This window comes from Dermacentor albipictus, chromosome 6, assembly GCF_038994185.2.
Source record: "Dermacentor albipictus isolate Rhodes 1998 colony chromosome 6, USDA_Dalb.pri_finalv2, whole genome shotgun sequence".
NCBI classification, from domain to species: domain Eukaryota; kingdom Metazoa; phylum Arthropoda; class Arachnida; order Ixodida; family Ixodidae; genus Dermacentor; species Dermacentor albipictus.
Window position 1 is genome coordinate 66,461,184 of NC_091826.1, and position 13,626 is coordinate 66,474,809.

The following is a 13,626-nucleotide window of genomic DNA, read 5'->3' on the forward strand; positions in this document are numbered from 1 at the left end:
GTTCAAACGTGTTGGAGAACAAAGAAAACGGGAGTGCCTTTTTTGTTTTATTTTACATTTAGTTTAGTTTTATTTTTCGTTTCTCTGTCACATCCGTATAAAATCAAATTCATTATGTCAGCTCATTTTTGTAAATGTCATGACTTGGAGAACTGAACTGTCCAATCCACTGCAAAATGTTTTCTATGGAAGGCCAACGGTTACTACATTAAATGAAGAACCGAAATAAAATGTTCGCAGACACACTTAAGCCTGCTTACTTCTGTGAATATGAAATCAATACTCCTTGTGGCGAACAGTTTATTTTTATTGGTTTAGATTTGTTCATTATTATAATTTGATGTAATTTTATTCTTCGCTCATAAACCCGCCGTTTCATACGCCGAACTTATTTTCTTGAGGAGAACAACCACAATGGCTCTACGTAGCTGTTGCCTGTACCGCCTTGTGCTCCACTCACCTCGACTACCACTGACGGGCCCCCAAATCATGCATCCTCGCCGCAAGCTTCTTGCACGCAATCATGTATCCTCCAGGCCGGTTGTCGTCACTTGAAAACGTTCCGGCTTTTTTGTGCGGAACTGAATATTCTGATTGGTCTTGACAGATAGTGCCACAAGATTTGCAAATACCAAGGACGCCAAAAATATACAGGTTGGTCCATCCCACTAAGCTATTTATTTATTTATTTATTTATTTATTTAGGATACCCTCCAGGCCAGAGGCGTTATCTAGGGAATGGTACAGAAGGAGATGTGGCACATATAAAGTAAACAAGCCGCACAGAATAATGCGAATAAAACACAATGCTAGAATACAAGATGTTTTTTTTTCTATACAGTGTTAGCCACTGTGTCCCAAAACGAAGCTCCTGGTTATGCAATATTAGCTAAATTGTCAAGAAAAAGGTTGTTATCAGTAGTATTTACGATATGAGCGCGGGAAGGTGGTTCTAATTTATACACGTGCGAGGGAAAAAGGACTGGGGAAAATGCTTCGTCTGGCATAGATAGTGACAGTGATCAACACGCTGTGATACATAATTGGGTCGTGTAAAGAATTGCGTATGCATTATCGGATGATGAGAAATCCTATGATAAACTGTGCGACGTGCATATCTACGTTGAACAAACAAAGCAAGATTGATATGTTTTTGTAGGAAATGGTCCCAGTTCTATTACAAATGGAAAAGATAAGTCGGACTGAGTTGTAAAGCCGTTTTCAGGTTATCTTGGCCAGGATCCCATACAGAAATAGCGTATTCTAACTTAGGGCGTATTCGAGCTTTATAGAGTAGGTGTTTTAGGTCGGAAGGTGAGCTGGCCGCCAGTCCACAGCTGGCCGCCAATTGACTCTATATACCGCGAAACCAAAACACGTATATGGCTGCGCTCAAATTTCGCATTATGGAGTGTGGCAATCGTCGGCGAATGTTCTGTTACTACACACGGCCAGCGCCGCAGGTACAACGGATGCGCGCACGCGAGAGCCAATTGGTGGTGTCGCTAGTAACCCAGTGTAAAGCGTGCTTCGCTGTGATTGGCTGCGAGAGCTCGTTTGTTCTCCCGTGGTTTATACTCCGCGTTCGTTAGCGTACGCCGACGCTCAAGAAATGCACGGACGCCAAAGAACTGCGCTTAGTAAAAAATTATTCTGTCCAATATATTTAGATAGGATTTCCCGAGATAAATCTCTCTCACGTCTACGCACCCTTTCAACGCGATGACTCTGGGCTTTGTCGTAATGCTCTCAGGGCTGTGCTAACTGAGCGAAAACCCTCGCGCAAAACCACTAAAAACGGCGCCTTATGTGGCGTCGTACTTTTTCGCCACATTGAAGATGTTCTTGGTGTCCTCGATGAAACATTTGTACTTGACAAAGTAGCGCCCACTATATACGCCAAGTTTCTGTAGTGCTGTTCGGATGATTCATGTACAAACCAATAATAGAGTGAAAGGAAGGAAGCATCAGGGGCGAGAACGCTGTAAATGAAGTCACGACGAGCTTGCACAACACATAGTGTCGTCTGAAGTTACATTCATTTAATGCTTTAGTGGTGTCCAGCATGGTTAACATAAGGTTACTTACACCGAGACTCTATGTATCTCGAAAGCGCACAGACCTTTAGTTGGAATTACGCAATTTCAGCGACATCTCTAATTATCATAAACATAGATTGCCACGCATACCATAGACTCGTAGAACTTAGCACAATCGTCGCGACTATAGGGTTTGCACTGCCAATGGAACCACTTCTACGTTGGAGCTGCTAACAGACGGAATCTCGAAAAGCCCCCGCGCTTGCTCTGGCTAAGCTGCTATTGTCCTTTGCATAGCTAAATATCATTTGGGGTAACCCTATCGTTGAACTAGAATATCTTGAAATAATAAACATTTTTCACGTGCTTTAATGTAGCGTCGCAAAGTATTGCGACACAAATTCTAGCCGACATCTCACTGTGAATAATAACGAACAGCACTTGTGGTTAGGCTAGTTGGTGTTTGCCTAATGACATATTTCAGCGCGGAGGGACAATTACAAAAAAACGAGGTAGACACTCGAAGCGAGCGCCATAGGTGAAATATAGCGATGAATATATTCACTTTAGGGGATCAGCATTAATGTAGCAACTCAACGTACTGCCGCTACTTGAACACCATACCCTCTAAGCCAACATTGTGGGTGAACGCAGGCTATTGCCACCATCAAGCTCTCCAAGGGGAGGAAAGAAAGGTGATAGCTCTATAATGGTTATTGTGGTGCTGGTTTCGTCGTTACATTCTTCGTCGGAGCCTGAAGTACTACGGATGATGATAGGCAGCCACGACGAAATGTAGACAGGGAACGATATAGACATGATGGAGAAGACATGCTTACAAGCAAACGTAAAATGCCCGACCCCAGATATGCTTGCGCACGCGCGCAAGCTCGCGTCTGCGTTCCCACGCACGCTCAATCACTGCGGCATGGCTCGTATGCGTCGAAACGCGGCTTCATCTCAACAGCTCCTCTCTGGTATCGCGCTCTACGGCAGCCACGCCTAGGCGCGTCCGGTTACGCAGCTGTGGCGCGGTACATTCATCTCTCAGTTAAGTAGATTTACATCATGCAAGAAAGTGCCTAATCTTTCCTTTATGTGAGGATATGAAAGCTGCAAAATTTAACGATGACGATACCGGAGCATTTTGAACGACTGTCAATAACAAAGTACGAAGTGGCGTTTTACAAAGAATCGATGAGCGAGCCGAGTGAGCACGCACTGTCGCGCTAATCGCGTGTCTTTGTGGATGCAGACCCTCATCCCTCGAGACGAGCGGAAGACGCAAGGCGCGTAGACGCGAGCTTGCGCGCGTCCGCGTGCGTACAAATCGTCTTGGCTTTGCATGTGAATACATGTCAGATAGCTAAAGTGAATTAGAGCTCTTCGACCCTCCTAATTACTGTTAGAGCCCAGACTACTATAAAGAGCCTTGCTGATCGATCTGCGATTCGGTATACAGCCTGGAATCATTTTAACGTACATTGCACGAAGCCTAACCAAGATATGTGCACACCAGATTTTTGGCCGAGACTGGTAACTATCATCGGGTTATTTTATTATACGTCCAACAGCCAACGAAAAAAGAGTGGTAGGCAATTGGCCCTTTCCACAGACAGAATTGGCGACGAGGGTTGAAATCTGGGTAGGCCACAATCCAGGGTATGGGCCTCCTCTTAAAAATAAAGATTTTGGAAAACAGAACCATCTTTTTTTTTCCACAACCAAGCTTGCCTGTTTGATCTTCACGTCGCGTCATCGGTGAGAAGCGCTGTGCTCACACAATATACTGCTCGGCCATTCCGTACTTCATTGACGTCTCTTGTCAGCAAAGTGTTTGGGACAGGGCGCCGCTACACCGCCTCCATCAGTCTCACTGGAGGTGTGGTTGCGGGTACAAATGATGACTGTCGTTGAGCGGAATCCGAGCCTGATGTTACCAAGACCGCGTTCCACAAATCTGTTCTTCAAATCCGTAACGCGCCTCCGATTCGCGCACTTGTCCCAGGACACAATGGGAGCCTTCCGAGCACCCAACAACAAAAAGAAAACCCAAATGCTCGCTGCCAGGACGCGTAGCGGAGTGGACACATGCTCCGTACACATAATACTTGAACCACTCGCGACGCCATGAGAGTACATAAAGCAGAAAATCGGCCTTAAATAAATTTTCCAATCCATGAGAAGAAATGCATAGTCTTGTTTTTATCTGTTGTGGGCTCCCCAACTACAGCCAGCCAAGCTATGAAAAAAATGAAGAGAATGAAGGGTAGGTATTATGAGCGGCAGTATTGTGGGTAACTTTCGCCTTATAGTAATAAGAAAACCATGAAAGTTAGAGGGAAAGCTAGGAAAAGCGGGAACTTAACCAGATGAGCCTTTACGTTTGAGTGCTCTGTTTCGGAACTCGCACCATGCCTGTTCTGCACTGAAAGAGCGGTCGACTGTTAAATGATACATAGTAACACAGTAAAAAGAGGAAAAGACAAAAAAAGGGGAGGGTAAGAAAAAAACATCGAGAAAAGAAGAAACTGCTTTTGATTTCAGGGGTTGACTTTGACCGGTGGGTTGCAAAAACGCGTAGCAATTATTGCGCCGTTTTGCGTTGGACTCGCAACTGCCATCGGTGGTATAAAATTCTTTCTTATGACATGGGCAAGCCTTCGGGACTAGTTGAGCACGATGGAAAATGTGGGTCTCTGCACATGATACTTGTTTCATTGGCGAGTACAACACTACGTATGGACTGCAATGAGCTAACCACTCCATTCTGATGAGAACAATTTACGTGTTTCGTCAGTGGTGCAAGGGTGCTTCGCCAGAGCTGTCACCAAGATCGGGTGGTAGAAACCTAGTGCCTAAAATATAGCATAAATTTTCAGCATTACCAAGCATCGTCTGCAGCTCGCCGACATTGCAGTGCCTCAGTGCATGCTCAATAGTATCAATGTATTTCTCTCTCATGTGGAGCCCATCCCGATCGAGTCTGTGTCTGGAAGACGGTACAGCTGGACTACGCATTTTGCACTTATCGTACTTGAGATTTACAGCGTTCTCTCAGAATCACTTCAGGATTTTTTTTTATTCTTTCGCCGCAGTCGCTCATTCTTTCAGAAAAGACCGCATCATCCAGGTAGGCTATGGGATCTCGGAAGAACTTCCAGCACACGATTCATTGTTCTTTTTAAAATGGTTGCATTTCTGTTTATTTTCAAACTCGAAATCAGTTGTCAGTCAGGACAACGTGTCATTGACTAGGTGCCGGCAACTCTGTACAAGCCATTAACGCTGCTCTCGCCTAATTGCGAATTCAGCGCCGGCTGTCTCACGCTCTGCGGTGAAGTGGTAGCCGGGAACTATGCCATGCATTCCACAGGGGTCTAATTCATAAACACATGTTTTCCTTAAAACAATATCTAAAATTAGAAAATGACAGAAACCGAACGCCAGTAAGCGGCTCTACGTATTGTTCTTTGTGTCATATTTACACGAATGATATTTCAGTGCGAAAATTCTCGAAAAATGTCAACCAAAGCCCAAATTTGGATGTGTTTCTCTTCTTAACGCGGAAAATCATTACAGTGTATTGGAGCCTAAATGAGTATGGTTGAATTTACAGCTCTGTGAGAATCGAGCACAGCAAGGGATTAGACCTTCTGGAGCTGCCATGCAAAGCTGCCGTCCTTCGAACATAATTGGATCGCCGTGTATAAAAGCGTCCTCCGAAGCCTACAGCTTCAAGCTCCTCATGAAGAAAAATTTGGGGGACGCTTAAGCTTCGCCTTTAGTAGTGGAACGCGATACCGCTCAAAGATGCCTGACTCTTTCTCACGCTTCCCGAAAACTGCAGCATCGTAACCCTGATGTTTACCGGGATACGCTAGTTGCGAACGCTATGAACGCAGGCGAGCTATCTCGTAGAAACGCGCCCTTTTGCGTGGTCCCGTACCGGAGGTAGTGCACAGCCGCGCCAGAAATACGTCCTTTTGAGGTTTCAGTTGTTTCGCACTTTAACTATTTTAATCTGAGAAGACTTACCTAAAAGGCATGCGTTGTCGGTGTTTTGATGATGATGATGATGTGTGGTTTTTTGTGGCGCAAGGGCCAGGTTTGGCCAAAGAGCGCCATGACAAATGGTAGTGTTAACGAGGTGTTATGGAAGATGTGACTTGGCTGTAAAGTGGCCTAAAAAATAGTCGCTGTAAAGTGCGTAAAATCTATGTGCTATAAAATTATGCCGATGATTAATGACGAAGACTGTGAAGATTAAAATCCATCGTAAAAGAATGGTGCATTGCTTAAAATATGCGAGACGTTAAATTGCTTACAGCACTATAGCCTCGCCAGAGCCCTTGAACCACAAGGGCCTAGAGGCATGTGCTTATTCAAAATAATTATCGCAGCGACATCCTCAGAAGAGAGGAAGCGCTACGAACGTGTGGGGCTAATAACATGCAACACAACATCTTTCAAAAAACCTAAGACGGCGTTGGTGTTAAAGAGTGGTTCTGGACCAAGTAACATAACAGGATGAAGGGGGATGTGGTGCCTGTATGCTAAGAGAAAATGTTTTTTTCTTTCGGGTTCGGCTTCCCGACGCTCCAGTAGAACGTGGAGGACGGTCAGCCTTTCCCCGCATCTACCACAGGTTGGAGGCTCGTGTCCTGTGAGTAAAAAGTTATGTGTGCCAAAAGTGTGTCCTATTCTTAGAAGGCAGAATAGGACATCTGTCCGGCGGGATTTTGTTACAGGAGGCCAGAAACCTAATTGTGGCTTTATTACATGCAGTTTATTATTTATTTCTTCGTCCCACATGCGTTGCCAGTGGTTTCGTAGTTTCCTTCTTAAAAAAGGCTTCAGGTCTGTGACAGGGACCGAAGCAGTAGAGTTAACTGCATGCAATGAGATTGATGTGGCCATCTGGTCGGCTAGAACGTTTCCCTCGATGCCCCTATGTCCAGGCACCCAGCATATGATCACATGTTGGTTAGATATATATGATTTGCACAGTGCGGAGTAAAGTTCAGTAACTACTGGATTTTTATGATTACAGAAAGACATCAAGGCCTTCACAACACTGAGGGAGTCCGTATATATCACTGATTTCGGGAGTTGTGATTTGTTTATATGCTTTACGGCCGACAGCAGGGCGTAGGCCTCAGCCGTAAAGATACTAGTTTCCGGGTGCAGTACGTCGGATTCTGAGAAGGATGGACCGACGGCTGCATACGACACCCCGTCGTGTGACTTTGATGCGTCTGTGTAGAACTCCGTGCAGGAGTATTTGTGCTGGAGTTCCCGGAAATGCATCTTGATTTCAATCTCTGGAGCATGCTTTGTGACTTCCACGAAAGATATATCGCATTGTATGAGCTGCCACTCCCAAGGAGGTAGCAGCTTGGCTGGATGCATTAGGCGAAGCTCGAGGAGTGGAATGTGCATTTCTTCACTAAGCTCCCTCACACGCAGCGAGAAAGGCTGTCTTACGGAGGGACGATTGCGAAAGAGTGTAGCATATGTCATGTCATGAATGGTATTAAAACAGGGATGTTGAGGATTTGAGTGGACTTTCAGAAAATATGTATGGCTGATGTATGTTCTCTGGATATGAAGAGACCACTCATTCGATTCCGCATATAAACTTTGTATGGGACTCGTTCTGAATGCGCCAGTGGCCAGACGGATTCCTAGATGGTGGACCGGATCTAGCATCTTTAGCGCGCTCGGGGCTGCAGAATGATAGATCACGGCACCATAGTTTAGTCGTGATTGAATGAGGCTCTTATAGATATTCATTAAACACTTTCTGTCACTACCCCATGTAGTCTGGGATAGAAGTTTGATTATGTTCATTGTTTTCAGACATTTTTCTTTAAGATATTTAATGTGGGGGACGAAAGTGAGTCTGTAGTCAAGTATAACACCTAGGAATTTGTGCTCTTTGCTGATAGGTATTCGTTCTCCACACAGTTCTAAGGAAGGATCCGGAACCAGGCCTCTCTTTCTTGTAAAAAGAACGCAAGAGCTTTTGTTAGGATTGATCTTAAATCCATTCTTGTGTGCCCACACTGAGACTTTATTCAGGCCATGCTGTACCTGTCTCTCGCAGACTGCGAGGTTACAAGATTTGAAAGCTATTTGAATGTCGTCCACGTAGACAGAGTAAAAGATGGCGGGTGGTAAGGATGCACGAAGCGTGTTCATCTTTACGACAAAGAGCATGCAGCTGAGTACGCCACCCTGGGGTATCCCAGTTTCCTGTATAAATGTACGCGACAGTGCAGGACCTATTTTCACTCGAAATGTACGGTTCTCTAGGTAGCTCCCTATAGTATTTAGCATATTCCCACGGATACCTAGCGCGGAAAGATCGCGCAGGATTCCGTACCGCCAGGCTGTGTCGTACGCTTTTTCCATATCCAGAAATACAGATAAGAAAGATTGGTTGTGCACGAAGGCATCGCGAATGCTCGCTTCGATCCGCACAAGATGGTCGATTGTAGATCGCCCTTCACGAAAACCACATTGAAATGGGTCAAGCATTTTACTGGACTCGAGGAGATGCACGAGACGGCGATTGATCATTTTTTCAAATACCTTACAAAGGCAACTTGTCAGGGCTATCGGGCGGTAACTTGCCACTGAGGAAGGATCTTTGCCTTGTTTCAAAACCGGGATCACAATGGCTTCTTTCCATGCAGTCGGGAAGTATCCCGCAGCCCAAATCGTGTTGAAAATTGTGACTAGTGTAACTTGGGTGTCTTTATGTAAGTTTTTGATCATTTCGTACATGATTCTGTCAGATCCCGGGGCAGAGCTCTTGCATGCGCTCAAGGCAGCTCTCAACTCGGCAATGCTAAAAGGACAATTGTATGGTTCATTCTGTTGGCATTTTCTCATGAGTGGCTTACATTCTTCTATTTGTTTATATTTCAGAAAGGATTGCGAGTAATGCTTGGCACTTGACACGCTCTCAAAGTGCTCCCCAAGTGAGTCCGCCTGATCTTGTAGGGTATCGCCTTCTGTGTTTACCAAAGGTAGTGCATGTGCTTGTCGCCCTCTTATCCTATTGACCCTGTTCCAGGCTTTCGCCTCATCTCTGAACGAGTTAATACTTGATAGAAACTTCTGCCAACTTTCTCGTCTGGCCTGTCGGCGGGTTCGCCTGCCCTCGGATTTAACTTTTTTAAAGTTGACTAGATTTTCTGCAGTGGGAGATGCGCGTAGCAACCCCCACGCCCTGTTCTGTTTTTTACGAGCGATCCTACAATCGTCGTTCCACCATGGGACACGCCGTTTGCAGGCCAAGCCTTTTACTTCTGATATGCATTTATATGCGACATCTATTATGAATGCTGTAAAAAACTCGACTGCAGCGTCAATTCCTAACGAAGACAGGTCAGCCCATGAGATACTAGTTAGAGATCGAAATTTCTCCCAATCAGCTGTCTCAATCTTCCACCTAGGAGCGTATGGTGGATATTCGTTTTCTTTATATGATCTTAGCAGTATAGGGAAGTGGTCGCTACCGTAAGGGTTGTCGGTAACTTCCCATTCAAGTTCAGGCAGTAGAGACGGGGAGACTATACTAAGATCTATTGACGAAAAGGATCGGTTTGCAAGAGAGTAATATGTGGCCTCTTTCTTATTGAGAAGGCACGCTCCAGAAGTGAAAAGGAACTGTTCAACAAGGCGACCTCGCGCATCTATACGAGAGTCGCCCCACAGGGAGCTGTGCGCATTGAAATCGCCAAGAACAGCATAAGGTTCTGGCAATTGATCGATCAAGGAGTGAAATTCATGTTTGTTCAGTTGGTAATGCGGGGGTATGTAAAGGGAGCAAATGGTGATGAGTTTGTTTAGTAGGACAACTCGAACTGCCACTGCTTCAAGGGGCGTTTGTAGCTTTAAAGGCTTACACGCAATGCTCTTATGGATAACAATGGCGACACCGCCCGATGATGCGACAGCATCATCGCGATCTTTGCGATAAGTTATGTACTGTCGGAGAAAGTTTGTATGTTTGGATTTTAGGTGTGTTTCCTGTAGACACAGCACTTTTGGATTGTAATTGTGGATGAGTTCCTGCACATCATCAAGGTTTCTAAGAAGACCTCTGACGTTCCATTGTATTATCTTTGTATCCATATTTGGAGTAAATAGGTGCTGTGTGTACGGAAACAAAACTATTATTTGCAGAGATTTCAGAGATTAGATTACAGAGCTCTTTCGAGGCCCTGTAATCGGGGTTTTGCCCTTTCTGGAGCGTTCGAGTGAACCTCGCCGCTCCTTAGGCGCTTGGCGCCCCTGGAGGATAGGTGTAGTGTCCATTGCCTCTTGTGAGGCGCCGGACACCTGCTCTTGCGAGCGAGAAGTTACCAGGGAAGGGCCCGCCTTGGAGGGCAAGACCCCTGCGCCCGCCAGCCCGCAGGTCGATGGGGTTCCCTGGGGGATTTGGCTGCGCCGGCCATTGCCAGCACTGGAAGGGACCTGGGAGGTTGAGGCAGCCTCAGCTGCGCCCACCTTCGGGGTCGATGGCCCCTTTTCCTCGGTTGGCGGAGCAGCGCTAGCTGCAACCACCATGGGGGCAGATGGCGTAACTGCCGACTCACTGCGTGTGGGTCGGACAGTCGCCGGAGGCCGTTGTGACGCTGCCCCCTGACGCGCCACATCGGCAAAGGTTTTCTTGGGCAGGTATGATACCCGCCTCCGTGCCTCTCTGAAAGTTATGTTTTCCTTGACCTTGATTGTAACGATTTCCTTTTCTTTTTTCCAGGAAGGGCACGACCGCGAGTACGCGGCGTGCTCACCATCACAATTAACACAATGCGGAGTGTTCTGGCACGTTTCAGAGGAATGTTCTTTGTCACTGCACTTGGCACAAGTCAGCCGGCCTCGACAGTTCTGTGAACTGTGGCCGAAACGTTGGCACTTAAAACATCTGAGAGGATTGGGAACGTATGGCCGAACACGAAGTTTGATATAACCAGCCTCGATGGACTCGGGAAGGACACTTGAGCCGAAAGTGAGTATCAGGTGCTTCGTCTTGATCTCTTTTCCATCTCGCCTCATCTTAATTCGTTTGACATTTACAACATTCTGGTCACTGAAGCCCTCCAAGAGTTCAGCCTCAGTGAGCTCCATCAGGTCATCATCAGAGACAACACCACGGGTGGTGTTCATCGTGCGGTGCGGGGTTATAATTATTTGGGTTTCCCCAAATGACACTAATGTTGACAATTTTTCATATTGTTTTTGATCGCGGAGCTCCAAGAGGAGATCACCGCTTGCCATCCTCGACGCCTTATATCCAGGACCAAAGGCTTCAGTCAATGACTTAGAAACAAGGAAGGGTGAGATAGTTCTTACTGGTTTATCTGGTTTTGCGGAATGGATAACATGGAAACGGGGGAACGATTCTTTTTGGCGGCCAAAAAATTGAAAGACTTCATCGGTGCGCCCTCTTTTCTGAGGGCGATCAAGTAGTGGAGGGAAGGAAGTAGCCATGTGTGGACGTGTAGTTTTCGGCAGCAACGCCAGCCACCCACCATGGAGTCCAACAAGGGGACGCTGCAGGGTCTGAAAAACAGGGCCTGCTAACGCCAGCTGTACGTTGCCGCTATAACCCAATATGATATAACCAAGGTTGGCTACTCACACAAGGTTAACCCTTGCTGCCAGGAAGGTCGGAAGTAATAAAGAAATGAGAAGGAGACAGGAAAGGTGGAAAGTAAGGAAAAGACGAAGGTTGTAGGGAGAGAGAGACAGGAAAAGGCAACTACCGATTTCCCCCGGGTGGGTCAGTCCGGGGGTGCCGTCTATGTGAAGCAGAGGCCAAAGGGGTGTGTTGCCTCCGCCGGGGGGCCTTAAAGGTCCAAACACCCAGCCTCAGCTCAACCCCCAGGATCCCCTTTTCCCCAGACACGGCTAAGCCGCGCACGGCTACACGCGGGAGGGTCCAACCCTCGTGTGCTCGGGTCCGTGGTGTCGCAACACACCAAACGCCTGCTCACGCAGACGCCCCTGCGGGGTTGTCGGTGTTTTGTTTCATGACATTTGTTTGTGTACTGTCATTCTGAAAATTCCGAGGAACAACTTTGTAGAGAATGTAAGACAAAGTACGAGTACTATAGTGATAGGCTTTAGCGTCCTACAGACGATACAAGGAAACTTTGGCTCACGGGACGCCAATGAGGGCGCTGCCGGTGCTGCTGGACGCCGGACGCCGACACGGGATTCTCTCCGACACAGTGCCCTTAATGCTATCGCAATAAAACAAAAGCACATCACCTGCTGCGCACAAACATTACAGACTATTGCGTAATGTTATTACCGAAAAAGAGCAGGTGTGAATCGGCGTGTACTGCAAATAAAAAGAAGGCAAGAACGATTGCGAGTATGTAAATAAGGAAGAGGTAGGGTGAAGAGAAGAAGAGAAGAAGGTGCAATGCGCGTAGTTCACGCATTTATTATGTGTCATTTCTCGTATGTGGCAGCTATGCTAAATTGGAATAGGGGGGAGAAAAATAAATTGGATGCATTAATCAGAAAAGCCATCAAGGCTGCGCTTGCTCTGCCTATGACTACGTCAAACGATATGTTGTTACGACTGGGTTTGCATAATACTTTAGATTAAATTGCTGAGGCTCAACGTTCCGCACAGAGGGAGCGGTTGCTAGGTACACCACCGGGTAGGTATATACTAGAGTCAATTGAAGAATCGGTGGCTGTGTCGCACGATAGGGCGGCCCTACACGAGTTGAACGTGAACCTTAGGGCAAATATCATGGTTCGTCCATTTCCGCGGAATGTGCACCCCGTGCACAATGTAGGGAGGCGGGTCGCGAGAGCTAGGGCTTTGTTACGAGAGGCAAAGGATCAGGAGGAGGAGTCTGCGTTTGTTGACGCCGCATGGATTAATGGTAAAAATGCTTATTCGGTGGTGGTAGTAGATGGCAAAGGGAGCGTTAGAAATGCTGCTTCCATTTATACCAAAGATCCGGGGGTTGCTGAACAGGTGGCTATTGCTCTAGCACTAATTGATTCTAGAAGAGTTTTGGTGTTTAGCGACTCGCGATCTGCGATTACAGCCTTCTCGAGAGGACTTGTTGCGGAACCGGCTAACAGACTGCTGCAGGGTAGGGATATCACTTCGCATACCGTTACTTGGTTCCCGGCGCACATGGGGACAGTGGAGGGAGCCCCGCGTAACCTCAACGAGGTGGCGCACAGGGAGGCACGAGGATTAGTGTGCCGTGTACTCCCTGAAGGGGCTGGATCTCCCGCTCCTGAGTACAGGGACCAACTGTTAACCTACAACGAAATCACCAAGCACTATTACTTAGGGCGCAGGGCATTCCCGTTGCCACATCCTAAATTAAATAGGCCGCAGGCGGTTACATTAAGGCTACTGCAGACACGGACGTACCCTAACCCTGTCATCATGAATAAAATTAATCCGGACTGCGGGGTTTCAGTCTATTGTAGTAAGCGTGGGGGTTTGCTCGATTTACAACACATGCTGTGGCGCTGCTTGGCGTTGGCCGGTGATGGTTCTCGAAGTGAACAGTGGTGGCAGCGAATGCTG